Here is a 21,914-nt window from a genome sequence, read left to right on the forward strand (position 1 = left end):
TTCATTGGATTGGCTTCCACCCATTTTCTAGAATAATTTGTGGTAGTCAATATGTAAGAATTTTCTTGACTAGAAGAAGGGTTGATTGGACCTATAAAATCTAAACCCCATTGATGAAAGGAGTTTCAATCACCACTAGTCTAAGAGGCAAGGCATCTAGTTGAGGTTTACCAGTAAACATATTATGTTTCTCACAATTAGAAACCTACTTATATGCATCCTTAAACATACTAGGTGATTCGTAACATTGCCTTAAAATTTTGAATGCAATGACAATAGAAGAGAAGCATCCTCCACATGCTTCATTATGAAAATACTTTAAAATCTTCTATTGTTGTTCCTTATCAACACATCTTAGAAATGTACCATCAATAGATCTCTTATACAAAATGTCATCATGTATTACATATTTGAAGGCCTTTTTTTTAAGGTCCCTTCTTTGCTTAGTAATCAATCCATTAGGGCACATACCATAGGTTTGAAAGTATGCAATATTTGAAAACCAAGGATCCCAAAGACTTATTATAAGAACTTTTGGAGCATCTTCCTCTTCAACTTGCTGATCTTCTTCCAAGGATTTAAAAAGTGCATTTCCTCTCACAAGATTAGTTGTCTTGATCTCAATATCATACTCTTGAACCTTTGCAATCCAAACTCCTCTATTATTGCAACCAACATCTTGTTGTGTCAAGATGCTTTTCACTATAGAATCTTGGCATGTGTATCACTAAATGAGAATGTACAAAACCTAAAATTATTGAGAGTTCTCACCACTACATACGCAGATTTCTCCATTTGTGAGTATTTCAATTCTTGATTCTTTAATGGCATACTCATGAAAGCAATTGGGGCTTGTATTCCTTCTTTGTTTTCCTACATCAATATGGTTAACATAGTATGTTTGTATTCCTTCTGTATTTTATTGCATCAATATGGCTAACATAGTATGTTTTGATGCATAATAATATATAATGAACTCAATATAATTTGGATGAACAAGCATAGGAGCTTTGGAAAAAACACTTTTGATGTCTTCAAAATCTTTTTTTCCAATATCACTCCATTTTAAAGCTTTATTATGCTTCATCATATCCACTATGCACCTAATCATCTTAGATAAATTAGGTACAAATCTTCTTAAGAAGTTTACCTAGGAAAAGAAAGACTTTAATCTAGTTTTACTCAATGGCAGACTTAATTGTTGAATGACTTTAACTCTATCTGGATCAATCTTCACCCCTTTGTGAGATATAATATGACCAAGCAGTTTACCTTTCGTCACACAAAATATTGATTTCTTAGGATTTAGTGAGACATCATAATTTCTACACATTTGTAGCACTTTTTATAAGTCTTTGATATGGTCTTCTATTTTATTGGAGAAGATTATCAAATCATCTAGTTACACAACAATGATTTTATCCTTCAAATCACCAAAAGCCAAATTCATTGCACATTGAAATTTTGCACCCACATTAATTAAGCCAAAAGGTATCCTATGATAGGAAAAAGTACCCCAAGGTGTGGTAAATGTTGTCTTAAACTGATCTACCTCATCTACTTGAATCTCATTATACCTTGAAAATCCATCTAACATAGACATCATCTCTGACCCTACAATAGTCTATAAGAGATTATCCATGTTGGGGAGTCCAAAGTTATCTTTGAGAGAAACCTGATTCAGATTTCTAAAATCCACACAAATCATTTTCTCTCCATTTTTCTTCCTCATTGGCACAATGTTAGCTACCCAAGTAGAGTGATGAAAAGGATATATAATCCTAGCCTACAACATTTTATCATTCTCCTTAAAGATTGAACCTTCAACTATAGGGTTGTAGTTTCTTTTTTTTTATTTGAATGGTATTTCTCTTAGCTTAAGGGGGATTTCATGTTTGAATTTCCCATCCATGAATTTTTTTAAATCTTCATAGCTCCAAGAAAATACATCTTGATATTCAATAAGAAATTTCTTGATTTCTACCCTCTCCTTTTGTGTACAACACTTCCCTATGTTTATCATTTTTGGACTAATTTATGTCCCTATATTTATTCCATCATACTCAACACAAGCTTTTCCCTTTTTATCTCTTTCTCTATTAATGCATGCATCATCTTTTTATCTCTTTCTCTATTAATGCATGCATCATGTTTATCAAAGAGTTTTTCCAAAGAAATGAGACAAGGTAGAGTCTTATTACCTTTTAATTGGATCATATATGGGTTTGGTTTCCTTTTTCCATATGTTAATGGATCATCACTTGAATTAGTACTTCCTTCAAAGTATAGACCTGCAAAAGGCTCTTCTCCTTCCATAAATTGTTGTATGTGCTTGTCATTATCAAACACCTACCAAGAATTTTCATTATCAAGAATATTAGGCATGAATAGAATTTCCAGTTTATAAATTTGATCTTTGAAGTTAGGATTTGGTAGGAGAAAAGATAAAAAGATTGCCAAAGAATCAACTCTTGAATTCTCTTGGCACTACTATAATTGAGAAAGCATCCAAACTCTCAATTTCATCCCACATCTTATTATGATAGTTTTTTAATCTTTGGTTCTTTACTGCATATTGGTTTTTGACTTGCCTTACCACCAATTCTACATCTCTTTGAGCTTTGAGTATCTTCACCCCTTTCTATTTTACTAAAATTATACCAAGGAGAAGGGCTTCATACTCTATAATATTGTTATTATTCTTGAAATTTAACTTGTATTCCAAACAAATTGTTTCTCCACTAGGTGATGTCAAAACCACTCCTACACCTGAACGAACATTGGCAAAACTTCCATCAAATTCTAAAGTCCACAACTGTTCACCATTAGTCTACTCTGATTCTTCTTGAATATCAAGAGTATTAGAAAATAACATATAATTACCAAAAATATATTTCTTGATATAAGAATTGAGACCTAGGATCATCTTATTTAAGATAGTGAATTTTACCTTTTCTTCTGGTTCTAATTTTATCTTTTTGTCTCCAACTTGGATAATGGCATAAGACTAATCTAATCTTATCTCCCCCAAAACTTCTACTTAGGAGCATCCCATAACTTCCAGGAATGGTTGCCACTAGGATGGTGATTTAAGTCTCTTGGAAGGATAGGAAGCTTAAGAAACTTGATCATATTTTATCTGTCCACTAAAGGGTACTTGTTTTGCATCCATTGAGTATCAATGGACAAATTTTTTAGTTAGGGGTAGACTTAGAGATTTAGCTACAAGTGCAGGCATCACATTATTAGTTTCCCCTAAATTTATGATGCAATTACTCAATCTATTTCCATTAATAAACAAGGAAATATAAAATGGATTTGGTTTTTGATTAGGAGAAGTAGCTAAGGAAATATACTCTTCTTCTTGAAACAACTTAGGTAAGGAAAGATCTTCATCAATCAAAGGAGTTCCACTAGTACTAGTTTTGATGATGAACATTAACATTCATACTATCATGACCTCCATTATTACAGTTCTCAACAAGTCTCTAAAGTTGATCAGGATTAGACTTTAAATAATCTAGCAGAGATATCTGAATTATCACTTCTTCAAAATATTGTATTCTATCAAAGGAATTAGATTACTTACCTTTGTGTTTTTTTACAAAGTTGAAGGTATCATGCCACTATCTTTATCGTCTTTTTTTGATGGTGCATGATTTTTGGCATGAATAAAATTGGAGGTTTGATTCTTGTTCTTCTAACCCCCAGTCATTAATGTCAATTGAAGTCCATCTAGAGTTGCAACATAATCTCCTCTAGTTTTTGAATCTAACTCATATTCAAAATAAAAGTTTTTAAAGTCACCACAAGGAGTATGATCATCTTCACTTTCTTGATATTCCACTATTTGTTCTTTATTCTCCACCATCTATTTATGTCTGATCATGTCAGCACATGTATCCCCATCATGATCTTCTCTTAGTTGGAAATCACACATGTTTTTTCTCTTTAGAGAAACCTCCATTGCTAACCTCTATTGAGTAGGTGGTATTTGCAAAGTCTTAACTCCATTTTGATGCCTAAAACATTCTTGATAAGGTTGGTGGAAAGAATGAATAGGTCTATTGATCTATTTCCTCAATGAAATAACCTCATTAGACAACTTTTGGAACATGATTTTAGTGTTATTTGAAGTTCTAGCTACATTACCTTTGTTTCTACATTGAATTTCTCTTTTCCACTTACCGGAGGCTATGATGTCATCTTCCATCTCCACAGCTAGCATTTGGGTAGCTTGTAAATTTGCTACATTTTCTCTCCTAATTTGATATCCTAGATTAGGAGGAATAGAGCTAATGTAGAGGGTCTTATTAATATCCTCTATTGGTGCACTTGTAGTAGATATTCTCTTGATGAGTTTTTTACACTTTGCATTAAAAAATCTCATAGAAACTGATGGTTCTTTCTTCATTTGTGCCAATTGTAGCAACAACACTTGTGTATCTTCTATACTTTTATAGTGTTCTTCAAACCTTTACTTCACGTGATTCCAATCTATGATGCATCCTATAGCTAAATCTTGGAACTAGTCAGCAACATTATCTACAAGAGTATCCAAAAAAATTTTGACAACCACATCTTCATATTGAGGATTCGCCACACCATAGGCTTTATGAAAAGAACTTAGGTGTTTTTCTGTAGAGATTTTACCATCACCATTAAATCTTAGGAAATTTTGCCTTTATACGCTTGGAAAATCATTATTAGCTACAAGGGAAAGAGGACCAATTGCATTTCCCTAAGGGACTGCCATTGCTATTGGTACAATGATACAATTTTCTTGGAAAGTGACAAAAAAAAGAGTGTTGCACCAATTAACAAAAAAGCATCAAAGGTAGGAGGAATAGAAGTTCTAGCAATAGGAGGAGAAGAAGACTGACTTCAACTTGTTCTAGTAGTAACAATTGTAGGCAAGTGATTTTCTTGGAGTTTCTTAGCCATAGATTCCCTTGAAAGTTCTCTCCCCTTTCTAAAAATTTCTTCTAGAATAGGAAAGTTGGCCTTCTTGAGTTCCTCATAAATTGGGCCAATCCTTCCTCTTTCCTTGGCATTGCTAGTATACTTAGAATCCAGGAAGAATGAACTACTTAGAAGATGGCATTTTAAGTTTACCTTAACCCTGGTGATCAAGGAAACTTTACTAATCTTCAACTTTGAGTTAGCTTCCCTTTTTATGGAAGGTTAAGGCTATAAAATGGTATTAGGTTCTTATGGAAAATACCTTGCTTCCACAAGACCTATCTTGTAACTCAAAATATATAAGGATTTAGAGTGCAAACTAATTATTAAGAGAAATTCTTCAAAGCTTTCATTTTGAATTCTCCACAATAGAGTCACCAAAAAATATTGGTTAAAAATTTGTTCTCCTATTAGATTTTATAACCTGATTCTTTTAATGTCCAAAGTTTTGGAGAAACAAAAAGATATCACCAAAAAATGGGTCAATGTATGTGTTCTATCACTACCCTTTAAATTACAAGGTACAACTCGATTAGGATTTGTAATGATGTGCAATGAATATGTCTTTATTGGATCTTTTATGACAAAATAAGATCTTAACTTGAGAGCAGTAAAGGCTAACCAAATTGCTTATAGACACAAACAATTCAAGAAAAATGGATTAAGATAGCCTATCACACCCAATGGAATGGCTATAGTAGATTTTCTTGAGATTTTTTGACCTTTACTCCTATTGTAATGTAGGTTAATCATCTAAATGCAAAAGAATAAAGGAAGAAGAGATTCACATGAGGGAAAATGGAATCACTTTAACTATTAGAATTAAGTGAAATAGAATCCAACAAGTTGCTAATAGATTCATCCACATTTATTCTTTAATTTCCAATAAAACTACTTTTAACATACCATGGAATGAGAAAGAGGAGAAACATAACCACATATGAAAGGTAAATGGTATTACCTATACTGTAAATACCATAATGAAATGGAATCCACGTGATTATCACAAAATCACATATTATTGTCCTTCACTCTCAAGGAAAAAAGTAATATATTGAATGGGAAACAAAACATGACAATAAAATAGGGTAAATGGAATTACAGAGCTAACTCACTATCAATTTTTTTGATCCTTGCATTATTAGAAAAAATTACATTTATATATATTTTTCATTCCTTAGTTGTGGCAAAGAAACAATCATACAATAGTAAGAAAATATGAATAAGACATGAAAAATATCTAATCTTCAACATGGTATAGATGCATTATATCATTCTCGGTGATGATCATGCTCCCATGAAACCTCTGAGAACACTTGGCAACTGTTGATCTTCATGTGGCTTTAAAAAATTGTATTAAACTCTATGTGTCCTTTATATTCTATTGTTTGCACCAAATCCATATAATCTATATCTCAACGGTCATGATTAAAACCTAGAAATTTCTATTTACGAATTTCTTCATGGATCCACCTATGTACACATGTCAAATAATCATTATGTCACTATGGTTATTTTTCTTACATCTTTTGGAAGTGACATAATGACAAGCATTAATCTTTTAAGATCTGATGGTTTCAAAAAAGATCTCTTGTTTGGTTTGGAGTGCTGGTCCACCTTCTATCTATATACATCATGGTAGATAGGTAACACTATTTCATTGCTTGGAGAATCTAACAACCACAGAATGTGATGGACCCATCGAGGCACATGTTTCTCTATCATTATGCCACAATAATTAACAATTGAGAAACATTACATAGCGACAAAATGACAACCATAGATCTTTCTTGAGATCAACAATCCTCATTGTGTTCTTTAAGTATTGCACATGACTCAAGGAAGGTTCCACCTTAGTTGGGTCCCACAAATAGCTGTTAGCTTGGTGCTATCTTGCCATGACTATTCCTAGTGTAACTTTGGAAAGTGACATAATGAAAAGCATGGATCTTGTAAGATTTGACAACCGAGGAGATGTATCATTGGACACTTTATAATATCATCTTAAAATGCCACCCATAGATCTAGTCTTCATTTGATGACTATGACTTATTTCCAAGGTGACTTGACTATTCAACTTGATGACATGGATGTTTAGATTTGTTTTAGACCATTGATTCAATTTCAACTTTAGTTTTGTCAACTTTGACCATGCTCTTCACTATTTCTACTTCTTTTAGTGTTCATTCTGCATCAAATTAAACTAATATTATTTTTTTCTTGTTCTCATGATCTACATATCATCTTCTACCTCCAGTCTTTGATGTTATCCATTGCATTTTCTTTGAATATGCCTATGATCTCTTTGTTCTACTTGTATTACACCTTTAATGAATGCTTGATCATAGAGTTAGGGTTTTTGAACATTTTCCTTTTGTCCAGGAAATGCATAAACTTACCCCCCCTTTCCTAATCATCTAATATGAATGAATGCATTAGATTGATTTTGAATGCCCACCTAGGTGCACACAAAAGGATAGATGAGAAGAGAGGTTCCTTAATAGCAATCTAGACACAAACATGACATCACATTGACTCAACCCTAATCCTAAAAGTTTAAAAAATGTAGGGGGAGCTAAAATCATGAAAAAATGACATAGTATTTGGAGAAAATGATATGTTGATTAAATAATTTTATAATCAAATGGGTACTAAATTTGAAATGTCAATTCTCGAGAAATAAAAAATTTCATTGGTTTAGAAGTTTGTTAAACACCAAAAAACATTTATGTTACTAAATCTAAGTATTTGAAGGAAATATTGAAAATATTTGGGATGGTTGAGTCTAAATGAGTCAGTACACTTATGGTGACTAGAGTGAAATTATCAAAGGAAGCCACTATCAGTGAGGTTGATCAAACACAATTAATGATGTAATACAAGGTAGAAGAATCCCCAAAGGAGATGTCCTAGCCCCAACAAATAACTACATAGTGGAAGAATAACAATCATATAGATATTTAGATCCAAAATAATGCTAATTCTCATAATATAATCATATATCTACATCCAACATGCCCAACTATAAGGCCTTCCAGGTTATGACCAAATACATAAAAAAATACAACAATCACTCTGCAAGATCTTACAAGATCCAAACCCTAGCTAGCCTAGATCTACAGTATAGTAGAAAACCCTAAGAAGAATATAAATGCATGTTCTCAAGCCACCAAGAAACCTTCTTACTTTTCCCATAACTACCATCTCTACTATGAAACTTCACTCTTCTTGGTTACTCCTCTCTAGCTAACTTCCTCCATGTTGGATCCCATGTCAAATGAATAATGACTCTAAGACTCCAGAAGACCCTATACTTATACTAAACCAAGCCACAAGTCATCCTAATACAAAACACATCAAATAAACACTCTCATTCAATACACCTTCAACCAGCAAGTTTCCTTGGAAACAAACATTAAATACATGAAATCAGGAACTTTTTACTAACTTCTAAAATTCCACCTATGCACTTTGGTAAATGAAATGCCTTTTTCCTTTTTTTCTATATTTTTATTTTTATTATTATCATTTTCTCTAATTTTTATCACTTTCTCTCTCCTCCACAATTTTTTTAAAACATATTTTAAAATGTCCCATTTTATTTTGTGATGCAAGATGCTCATGCATCAAACTCCCTAGGTAGATAGAAAAGTATGTCCCATACTTTGATGCCAAAATAAATATCTTAACCCAACTTCATCTTCACCAAAGGTTTGCAATCTATCCTAGACAAATTATTTTTATAAAAAAAATCATCCATTTATTCTTCATCCACTCAAACATCATAATCCACTGAATTCAAGCAACCCAATCATCAAGCTCAATCCTAGGAACAAACTAAACATAATGCTTCACCAATAATCTCTACAATTGATCACAACTACCACCAAAAATATCCTCAAATACGAAATCCATTTTGAAAACTTTCATAACCAACTCAAAAAAATGTAAGGTCAAATCCATAGTAAGAGAAACATGTAAATCCTCAACCACATCAACAACTAGTGCCACACTAGCAACATCCAACTCCATGTCAGTAGAAACATCCATATATGTGAATTCTCAAAATCAACAATCTCATCATCCACTATAATATGCTCTACAATTTATATGTTAGATCCATCTAATTGATCATGTAAAAAAATCTCTATCCCAACATCAAGAATGTTGGAAATCTCTTCAACAATGAGCACAAGTTGCTCAACAAGTTTCACATCAAACTCTCCAACCTCCACCTCAACCTTTTTGTGCCCTCATCATTCTCAAAAATATCTTCTAACCATCTAGAAAACTCTCTTCTAGATCAGTAAACTCCAACTCCATAGATCTCTATGGAACTCAACCATCCCTTCCTTAACTTGATCAGTCAAACTAGCTTCCAACTGAGAAAATGCCCTATTTATCCTCATCTCCACTACATTACAAATATTTGTAATCTTCCAAGAGTCTAATATTCTCAAAGGCATCTTCCAAGTCCTTTGCAAACCCTCTACAACAAATCCATCACAAGATAAAATGTTTTGATAATATTTACCCCATGTCCTAGTGCCAATTGCCTCACATTTGGCAATTTTTCCACATGCCCAACAAGACTAAGCTTTAATACCACTTGATGTAGTACAAGGTAGGAGAATCCCCAAAGGAGAAGTCCTAACCTTTAGCAAATAACCCCACAATGGAAGAATAACAATAACATAGATATTTAGATTCAAAATTATATAAATTCTCATAATATAGTCATAGTATTTACATCCAACATGCCCAAATATAACATGTTATAGGTTACGACCAAATACATAAGAAAATATAGAAACCACTCTACCATATGTTACAAGATCCAAAACCCATCTAGCCTAGAACTACAGCCTAGTAGAAAACCCAAAGAAGAATCTAAACTTGTGCTCATAAGACACTAGACAACCTTCTTATTTTTCCAAGCCATAGCTTATAACTCTACTAACAAACTTCTCTCTTCTCATCTATTCCTCTCTATCCTACTTCCTCCATGTTGGATTCCATGCTAAATGTATAATGACTATAGACTCTACAAGATCCTCTACTTATACTAAACCTGTTAGAATTAATAGTCCACCAAGTTCACTGGGGGGGTGTGTGGGGTGGTGGGGGTGAATCAGTTAACCTTTTAAAATAATTATCAACCTTAATTAATCTTAACCATGTAACTACAAAAAAAAACCATAGAAAGATACACATACACAATTACACCAAATTTTTTAACTAGGAAAACCCTTGATTAGAGGGAAAATCTTGGTGACAAACTCACAAAGATATACTTATATATATATATATATATATATATATATATATATATATTCTTTGTTAGAGGATGGACCTTGTTAGGAGTTGTAGAAGGTAGAAGGGCCCATTGTCCAAATAGCTTCTAGGGTAAGACCACTAAACTTCACGTCCAACTAATCTTCAAATATTCATCGTAGAATAATTATTAGTACTACTTTATCCTCTTTCCTCTATCCATTCAACTAGACCAATCACTATTAGACCTTGTCGACTAGGTCACAAACCTTAGATCCAAATATCAAACCTTGGATCACAATATAAAACCTTAATAATGAAGTTTTCTCCAACTTCTCTTTGTTCTTCTTATCTTCACATGTCAATTAGACTCCTTACCTTTTCACTCTTCTTCACTACTTTATCATTCATCTTCAATAATTTTAACAAAAGAAAATATCCTTCCTTCATACCAAGTCCATGAAACAATTCCCTGAGTTAGCCAATACACCTTCTCAATTAATTATTATAGGACCTCATTAAGTACATGTTTTACTTAGCTATAACATCAAACTGTTGCCTTATAACTTGAATAACTTTCCACATGTGTGACATCATGATGTCTAAGCTTGACCACATCATCTTTAGAATGTCTTCTTCATGTCTTCAACCTTGATTTGCAAAGTAATAATTTTGCTAAGAGGTATAACAAGTTTACTAGAAAATGCCACTATAAACTCTATCTTAGAACAATTTTCTCCAAAATTTACATAACTTCTTCTAGACTTAATATTTCTTTACCCAATGTTAACTGCATATACTAGATACTTTAAAGTATCTCCCATAACCCTACTTATTGAAAATACTCAACTAGTCATTTATACCAACTTGATTTTTACCTCTGTTCTTCTGCTAGATACCACAAAAAACTACTATGTTGACATTAATGACAAACTCAATCATGAATGTAACATATCATTATCTCCAATGCTCCCCCATAGGAATATTATCAACATTCATGCTTCCAAAAATCTCCCTCTTTGGCATTGATGGAAAAATAGATGAAAGCATCTCGTTCCAAGAATACCAACTGTAAAAGACTATTATCCTTTTCAAATCCTCTTCACCAATCAAATCTTGCTTCATTTACCTCTATGGTTTGCCCCCATTGATTCATACTCTCAATGCGCTCTATAATCTCTCCCATCTCTTTTGATGTTTTTCATGCCAATATTCTCTCCCCCATTAACATCAAATGTTTCAACAACCATCTTTTCTACATTCTATCAATCTCTACAACAACTATCTCTGATTTGCTCAAGTATCCAAAGAAACTATTCAAAACATCATATATCAAGAGTCCTAGATGACTCTATCAAACAAGATACTCCCCATACAAGAAGCATCATAATTTAGTCTAAACAAAAAATAGTGCTTATACCACTGGACCGATGCACTCTTGCATCATCTACTTAGATGTAGGGAGGGGCATAACCCCTAGCATACCTTGTAAACTACTCAAAAGTCTCTTTGAGAAGAGGCTTAGTAAACATGCATGAAATCTAATCTTTAGTGCTTAAATACTTCAATCTTATCTCCTTTTTTGCAACTTTCTCTCTTAACATGCAATACTTGATAGAAATAGTTTAGTCATAGAATGCAACACTAGATTCTTAGACATATTCATTGTTCTTGCATTATCACAATGAATGACAATAGGTTCATTGGATTCTATCCTTATATACTTCAACATTTGCTTCATCCAAACAACTTGATTATAATCATTTGCTGCTGAAACATATTCTACATCTACTATACTATATGAGATACAATTCTACTTCTTGCTTAACCAAGAAAACAATCTTCCTCCAAGAAAGAAGGCTCCACCACTAGTGCTCTTTTTGTCATCCATACTGTCAGTCCAATTAGCATCAATATAAGCATATAAAGTGAAATCATTAGATCTATCATACCACAATCTGAACTTAGATGTTCCTTTCAGATATCTAAATATCCTCTTAACTAGTGCATAATGGGCTTCTCTGGGGTCACCTTGAAATCTTGCAACAATTCCAACTACATTTTCTATATCTAGCCTTATGTGAGTCAGATATTGCAATCCTACAATCATAGATCTATACTTCTTCTGCTCAACAATAGGTGTCTCATCCTTTGTAGATAATTTGAGTCCAGATACCATAGGTGTTCCAACTAGTTTACACATTTTCAAACCAAACCTTTTCAATAGATCCTTCAATTACTTAGTTTGAGAAATAAAGATTCCTTCTTTGTCCTTCACAATTTATAATCCTAGAAAATATTTCATTTCCCCTATCATGCTCATTTCAAATTCTTTCTTCATTTCTTCTACAAACTTGTCACTTTCATTATCATCTCCTCCAAATATGATATCATCAACAAATATTACCAAAATTAACAATCCATCATCTATTTCTTTCCAGTATAGATTACTATTTTCCATACCTTTGATAAATTCAAATTTTGTCAAATGCTTGTCCAAACTTGTATACCAAGTTCTAGGTGCTTCTTTCAATCCATACTATGCTTTCTTCAATCTACATACTATGTCCTTGTCATTTGTTAAAGGAAAACCTTTAGGCTATTCTATGCATACTTCTTGTAGTGCCCACATATAGTTTTCTTTTCCATTATATTTACTAGACTCTTCTATGCCTATTTCATGGATGTGTTAGTTTCAAGGATATTATTTCATAATTTGGACTAGAGATATATCAACGATGATTAATTAGTTGACTATATTTCATGTGTTGTTTAATGATTATGGTTACTGGTGCATTAATGATGCTTCAATGATTTGTAGTTAATAAATGTGATTCCTTTCATAGCAATGTCAGATGATGCTTTAATGATGATTACTTCATATTCATAATGATACATTATTTTATTTGAGCATTTGATGTTTGACTTATAATTATTATGGTATGTGTATCTGTTTTATCTTTTAATTTTTCGTGTTTGACATAGTTAAGGGAGGGAGTCATAGTCACCTACTAGTTGAGATCTACATGATGTACCACTCTCTATCATTGCTTGTTTAGGTTAGATATATTTATATACATGTACATGCTCATTTTTTATGCAAAATGTAGGTATCAGGCATTGACTTTTCTGAATTGTCAGGATGAGCTTCCCCTATCACAATAACTCAATGGTAAGAATGGGGAGATAATGTTCAGCTCCAATCCTAGCCATAGCCTAAATACTTGTCTTGCAAGGACTCACAACTGACTTTGCACACTTTTTAAAATCGTGTGTTTATCTTTGTATGTGTTGTTTGATTTTGAGTTTTGGTCTATTTTGGTAATGTTGCTTTGATGTGAATTTCTCTATGTGATGTATTTGGTAAACGATTTAATTATAATACTTGGGTTAATCATATAATTAAATATTATTTGATTAAAAAATGTTAAAGCACAAGAATATTTAATTAATTTTAAAAATAACTAAATATGTGCTTAATTTAAAAGTCTTAATTTAGAAGTATAAATTTAGAAAATTAGTTAAAGAGAAATTAGAATATGATGATATTTAATTAATTATTAATTAATTAAATATGTACTTCAGTTTAAAAGATTTAATTAAAAAGTCTAATTTGAGAAGTTGGACAAAAAGAGAATTAAAATATTAAAATATTAAAAATTTAATATTGCTTTATTATAATAATAATTAAATTAGAGTTACATTTAAACAATGAGATTTGATTATTATTAATATTTTAAATAATAAAATATGCTTTAATTAATGCTTGCACTAATTAATAAACTAGAAGAAAATAAAATATAAAAGAATGAAATTTAAGATAAAGTTATAGTTTTAATTATGGCATAGTTATATTTATTAAATTCAATGATAATTATTTAGGAGTTTTATTTTAATAATAAACTCTAAATAATGTTATTAATTAAATTAATATATTATTAAAAATACTTTGAAATTTAATTAAAGAGAGAAAGCTAATTATTTAAATTAAGATATTTTGTAACTAAATATCTAAAAGAGTTGTGCATGAAAAGGTAAAAGGTAGCAAAGTAATAAACAATAATTGATTAGTGAGTTCCCTCTCGTGATCGCATAAACAAAGCCCCAATTTAGGGGAGAACTCTCTATCAGAGATCTATAGCCCATTTTGCAATTACACAAGTTTTGGGGAGCAAAATTTAGAATTGGATCAAATTTTTTTTTGAGAGTTTCAGAAGATTTGGATTTGCATGCATTCATAGATTGTCTTAGATTTTAGCTATGGTTTTGAGTTAGGGTTTGAAAATCCACTATAGAATTTTATTGAAAGATCTGTCTACTTTATATCTTCCAAGGTGTTTGCATATTGCTTATTAATTTATTGTATTGATTGCTGAATAAAGAATTATGTTGTAGATTTTGAAAGAGGAAAACTTATTACTCAAGAAAACTTGATAGAGAAAAATTATAAAAAACTTGTAAAAAATTATTGTGACTGTATTCTTATAAACCCCTCTCTAATATAACAAAAATTTGATTATAGAAAATTGGAAGAAAATAATAAATGGAATAGTTAGGGTTTCAACTTTAAATTTGCCATTAAATCTATGTGATTATCATGAATTTTCGAAACATAGATGAATATTCCTTTTACATCTAAAAAAATTTAATTATAATATTTATTTGGAAAGTAAAAGATTAATTAAAAGGAAAGTACATTGTAACTAAACAATACATGCATGTGAAAACAAATATGCTAAAAATAGAAACTAAGTATAGTATGGTTACATGCATGTGAGAACAAATATGCTAAAAATAGAAAACTAAGTATAATGTGGTTACATGTATGTGAAAATAAATAAGCTAAAAATAGAAAACTAGGTATAGTATGCTTGCATGATTTGAGAAATCAAAGACATGCAAAAATACTAATTGCAAGTTTATATTTATTTCATAAAAATATAATTTAATTTTTAGATTTATTTATTTTAAACTAATAATAATAATTTATTAATTTCTAAATTAAATAAATATTATCCATTTAGTTATAAAGTGAATGTTAGTATTAGTGATTATTTAAATTTAATTAAACTCTTAGTTGCATATAAATGATTTTATAATTATTAATGCAAGAGGAAAGTTAATAAATAAATATTTATAATTTTATTACATTTTAAGAGAAGTTGTCGTAGAGTTCACTTTGTAATCATCTAGTTAATAATTATTTGACTTTATGAGAGAAAATTATAAATAAATAAATTAAATTTATAATTTTATCTCTAGTTGCGCTATGAATTAAAGAAAAAGTAAATATTAATATTAGACTTAAATAGAAGTCAAATTGATATTTAGAAATGAAATAGATATTAGTATATAATCTAATAATATACATTTATGTTATTAATTAAATCATTTATGATTTAAGATTATTTAAATTAATATCATGATAATATTTCATGATATTTTATATGCACAAAAAGATTGAATATTTAAATACTTATTGTTTTAAATAAGTATATTAGCATAACAATTTATATTAACATATATATTCTTACTTTATTTCTAAACACATCCTTATGACCCAAACTAAACAAGAGAAATTGGTGGAATTTAATCATGTGGCTAAAAATTCGGTGTTTTCTAATATTCTATTTATAGTCTTGTGATGTTTATTTTCTTGATAGTTTTCTTTGTGGGTTGTTTAGTTGGCCAAGTTAGGATGTGCACTAGAGGCATTTTTGAGATTTATTTTATGGTTATTTGATTGGATGTCATGATGAACTTTATGATTTGAATTGAGATTTATGTTTTATGAGCTTTATGCCATTGAGCATTTATGAGAACTGGGGTTTTGAGAACCAATGTGATTTTTTGGGTTGCTTATTAAAGAATCAAATTCGATCAATATTACTCTAGTGGTATGGGACACTATTCTAGTTTGTAATTTTTGAGAAGGTAGTCTAGGTGCATTTCTATGAGAGTGGCTTGCAATGGGCACTAGGGCCCAAAGTGGCTACCAGGGCAGCTCATTGTAAGTTGTGTAACAAGTGATACCATACTAATTAAAATATCTTGCATAGCCCTTTTTCCTTTAGATACATTAAAAAGATTAAGTTATAGATTTTTCCTTGTTTGTGCCTTGCGTGCTTGTAAAGGCTAAGGATGAGATGGAGATGATACCTTGAGAGGGTATTCTGATTTTGCATAGAGTCATTAGGGGGTCAGGTTTTGAGAGACTATCAGGGTAAACTTAGAGTCGGCTCATGTAATCACACTCCATAGTATGTAGTTTGAGTCTCCTTCATGATTTTTTTAAATATTTGTCTCTAGTGGTGTACCTGTTGGATATTACTCTTGATGGTGTATTTGTTGTAAGTTGTTATTCATTGATTGGATGTTATTTATCATTGATAATTGACTTTTATTAATGAATAATCAATTATTCATTGGTGGTGTTTTTATTGTTAAAGTTAGTGATTGGTAGTTTACTTTTATTGATGACAATTGTTATTTGTTGGTCATTGTTCTTGTGACACTTGACATTGATTTGGAGGTGGTTATATCTTTTTAGTTTTGATATTTGTTTTGTTCTTGGTGTTTGTATGTTGATTTGGTATGTGGTATTGGTATTGGATGAGTGTTCTTTCAACTTAGTTATCTTTCATCTTTAGTAGTTTGTGTACCCTTGAGGTAGTTGTGGCTATTAGGATTCCTTGCCTAGGATTATTTGTGTTTGGATCGTACATTATCTCTCTTGCATGATGGGAGTGAGAGCCTGATTAGGTGACCATGCAGTCATAAGGTAGTGTAATCTTACCATTTAGGTTCCCTTAAGATTGATAGTTTTTGGATGCTCGTTGATACAATGGTACCATTATCATTTTTCCTCATATCTTGAAGACTTCTATTCATTTGATGTATCTATGTATCATGTGTATTGAGATCCTACGAGATATTGTATTATATATTGATGTTCTTGTATCTATTTTCACATACCCTATGACATGTGCAGTGGATGTTACAAATTAGATGTGCTTCCATATTATTAGTTGTACTTATGCATTTGCTTATATTATTATGTATGTGTTTATCCATTTTATGATTATGGACATTATAATTGAGACTTAAACTTATTAATAAAACTTTCTTAAATGTGACTGAACATGAAGGAACCCTTGTAGAATTGAAACTATATTTGTAATTGACTACTTGTGTTCTTGATGTGTATGTATATACTACTTTTGCATTATTGTTACTTTGTTGTTGTTTAAACTTAAAATAAATAGTTCAATAAACTTTGTAACATATTAAGTTTATTTCTTTTGGGTTCCTGAGTGGGACATTACACCTCTTCTTCAAGTTCTCCATTTAGAAATGTTGACTTGAAATCCATTTGATACACTTTGAATTTCTTATGTGCTACATAGGCTAAGAATAATCTTACTGCTTCAATTCTTGCCACTAATTCCCATGTCTCATTCTTCATTATATAATGCAATTCCTCTTTCATAGTTTTCTTTCAATAATCATCTATGCATGCCTCATCTACATTCTTTGGTTCAACCTAAGATATCAAACATAGTTCTTCATTGATTCTACTTCTTGTTATTACACCTTTATCTTTACTATCAATGATTTATTTTGGTGGATGATTCTTTGTCATATTCTTACCAAAAGTAGGAGTTGTTGTCTCAACTATTTGTTCTATACTGGGTTCTGAGCTTTGTTCTTGCCTTAGCTCACCTTCATTCTACAAGTCATTAACAGTCTCAAGGAATACTTCATCATTCATTTGATTAGAAAAAATAATATTTTCATCATCATCAGAATTGTAGTAACCTATTATTTCTCTATCTTGAATTTCTCATCAACTCTTACATTTGCACTTTCAATAGTAGTCTTAGTTCTTATATTATAACATCTACAAGCTCTAGTTTTCAATGAATAACCAAGAAAAATACCTTCATCACTTCTAGCATAAAATTTACCAATATCATCATCTCTCTTAATATAAAATTTACTGCCAAATTTTTTGAAATACTTAACTATAGGTGGGTGACCTAACCATAGTTCATAGGAGGTCTTGTTTGTGTCTTTCCTGACTTGCACTCTATTCATAGTGTAGACTATTATATTCACAACTTCCCTCCAAAACATTTTAGGTACATCATTCTCAGCTATCATAGCTCTAGCTACTTTTTCTACCAACCTATTTCTTCTTTTTACAGTGCAATTCTATTTAGGAGTTGTCAAATCAATCCTTTCTTCTTCACTAGGCGGCTCTTCAATTTGATTCTCAAACTGTAAAGTATTGTTAGTCTCAAAGATAACTTCCACATTTTCATGCTTAGCCTTTGGATAAAAAATAGTTACCAAAGCTATCTCTTCAACTACTTCCTCTTTCTTAACCAATTCATGTCATTATCTTTCTCATCACAGTCATTAAAAAATCTTTCCATACTTTTTCTAAAATCTTCATCTCCATCAGAAAGTAAACACTTTCTAGTTTTTCATACTCTCTTAGGGCATGTAGATGAAAAATAACCAAACTCATTATATGTCCAACAAGAAAAAAATTCCATACCTTCTTTCTCTCTTTTCATAAGCAGATCAATACCTTCCTTGATCTTCATGTCTTCTTTAAATCTGGATCTATCTTTACTTGTGCTTCTATCTAGCAACTCAATGCTCAATTCAGTACACAATTCTAATCTCTCACTAAGAAGCTCCATCTTCTAGGTGTTAAAATTTCCTCCATTATATTTAGGACTATCTTTTCTAAAATAACTCGCCACTGATCTCCCAAAGCTATTAAGCTTATCCTCCAAGGACCTAATGCTTTGATACCAATTGTTAGAATTAATAGTCCACCAAGTTAACTGGGGGGGGGGTGAATTAGTTAAACACTTAGAACAATTATCAACCTTAATTAATCTTAACCATGTAACTACAATAAATAGAAACTATAGAAATATGTACTTACACAATTACACTAGATTTTTTAACAAGGGAAACCCTTGATCAGAGGAAAAAATCCAATGGGAATGATGCCCACAAAGATATATATATATATATATATATATATATATATATATATATATATATATTCCTTGTTAGAGGATGGACCTTGTTAGGAATGTATAAAAATATTCAATACATAAGAGTCCCTAATAGGAGAATTTGAATTCCTATTAAGAGATTCCAACCCTATTAGAAGTTGTGCCAACCTTGTTAGTAGTTTTAGAAGGTAGAAGGACCCACTATTCAAACAACTTTTGGGGCAAGACCACTGAACTTCACCCGTCCAACTAATCTTCAACTATTCCTTGCAGAATAATTGTTAGTACTACTTTATCCTCTTTCCTCTATCCTATCAACTAAACCAATCACTATCAGACCTTGTAGACCGGGTCACAAATCTTAGATCCAAATATCAAACCTCAGATCACAATATAAAATAGTGGCAACAAAGTTTTCTCCAACTTTGCTCTGTTATGCTTATCTTTGCATGTCAATCAAATTCTTTTCTTTTTACTCTTCTTCACTACTTTATCATTTATATTTCACCATTTTAATAAAGAAAAATGTCCTTCCTTTATACCAAGTCCATGAAACAATTCCTTGATTCAGCCAATACACCTTCTCATTTAATTATTATAGGACCTCACTAAGAACACATTTTACTTAGCAATAACATCAAGCTATCACCTTGTAACTTGAATAACTGTCCACATGTGTGACATCATGACATCCAAGCTTGACCAAATCATCTTTAGAATATCTTCTTTACATTTTCAACCTTGATTCATAGAATAATAATTCTGCTAAGAGATATAACAAGTTTACCAAAATATGCCTTTGTAAACTCTATCTAAAAATAGTTTTCTCCAAAACTTACATAAGTTCTTCCAAACTTAATATTTCTTTACCTGACATTAACTACATATACTGGATACTCAGAAATATCTCCCATAACCTTGTTTAGTGAAAATAGTCAAGTAGTCATCTGTATCAACTTGATTTTTACCTCTATTCTTTTGTTAGATACCACATAAAATTGATATGTTGACATGAATGACAAATTCAGTCATGAATGTAAAATATCATTATCTCCAATTCTCCCCCTTAGGAATATCATCAGCTTTCATGATTCCAACAATACCAAGCGATAAGTTACCTTGGTAGAAAACATTAAATACATGAATAAGGAAATTTCTACTAACTTCTAAAATGCCACCTATGCATGTTGGTAATTGAAATGCATTTTTCCCTTTTATTCTCTATTATTATTTTTATTTATTCTCTATTTTTTATCACTTTCTCTCTCCTCCACATTTAAAAAAAATTAAAATAATGCCCCATTTTATTTTGTGATGAAAGAATGCTCCTATGTCAATAGATATCTATGCTTGGGAAGCTATAATATGTTGTATATAGTAGACCAAATATTTCCCTAGTTGTTGGAATAGTTGCAAGGTTTTCATCTAATCTAAGAGAAACACATTCGAGTGTTGTGGAAATGATATTTAGATATCTAAAAGGAACTAAAAGTTATGGTCTATGGTATAAATAAGAAGATGACTTTAATCTTAAAATATACATAGATGCTAATTGGGTTGGAAATGTTGATCCTAGAAAAAGCACAAGTGGAGGAGCATTCTTTTTAGGATAAAATTTGATCACACGAAAAAGCAAGAAACAAAGTTGTATTTCACAATCTACTAGCAACATTGAATATGTTGTTGCAATTAATTATTTAAATATTTTATAGATCAAACAATTTTTGGAAGGAACACAAGAAGAATTTACTGAGTCTATCATTAGTTGAAAGAAACTAATAAATAAGAAATATAATAAACTATTCCAAGAGTGTTTGAAATTTAAAAAAAAGTTAAAAAAAGTTATGGTAAACTCTTGACACTTAAGAGATCTTCCTAAAGATCAACACAAATGGAGACAAGGAGATTTTGAAAGGGGAAAGAAAATAAAACCCTTGTGTAATATTATGAATTACAAAAAAACCTATGGAGGGGGGGGTGGAGGGGGAGGGTGGAGGAAGAGATGATCAAATTAGCTCATTAAAATAACATCAAAGTGATGTGTAGAAAAGTGGTAGAATGAGAGACAAGCATCTCTTTTATAGAGATGAGAATGGAGTTGCATGTGGTTTCATTTGTAACTCCCATTTCTATGAATGCCAACATTAATAATAAATGTGTGCAAAGTGTCAAGATCCTCTTAAGGAGGATAAACTAATTTCCTTATAAAAAGAATTACAAAACATTAGTTTTGCTCACACATGGACAAGATGACAAGTAAATGACATGTCCTCACATGTGTACTAGAGGACAAAAAACATAAGATATTCTTTTATTTATCCCATTCAATAAATCAATACAACCAAGGAAATATTACTAATTCTATCATTGCCATTTAATCTTTACTTGGGGAGATTAAATCAAAGGGTATCAAACCCAAATTCTTACAATGTAATTAAAATTTCTCTCTAGAAAGAGGCTTTGTCAAAATATCTACAACTTGATCTTTACCCTTGAAATAAATGAGGGAAATTTTCTTTTCTTCAATGTTCTCTAATATGAAGTTATGGTGGAGAGAAATATGCTTTCAATTTGCATGGTAGATAGGATTCTTTGCCATAGCTATTTCACTTTGATTGTCACAAAATTAAGGTATAGGTT

The sequence above is a fragment of the Cupressus sempervirens genome, chromosome 2 (genome assembly GCF_028749045.1).
Source record: "Cupressus sempervirens isolate cs-2001-9-10 chromosome 2, ASM2874904v1, whole genome shotgun sequence".
Classification (NCBI taxonomy): domain Eukaryota; kingdom Viridiplantae; phylum Streptophyta; class Pinopsida; order Cupressales; family Cupressaceae; genus Cupressus; species Cupressus sempervirens.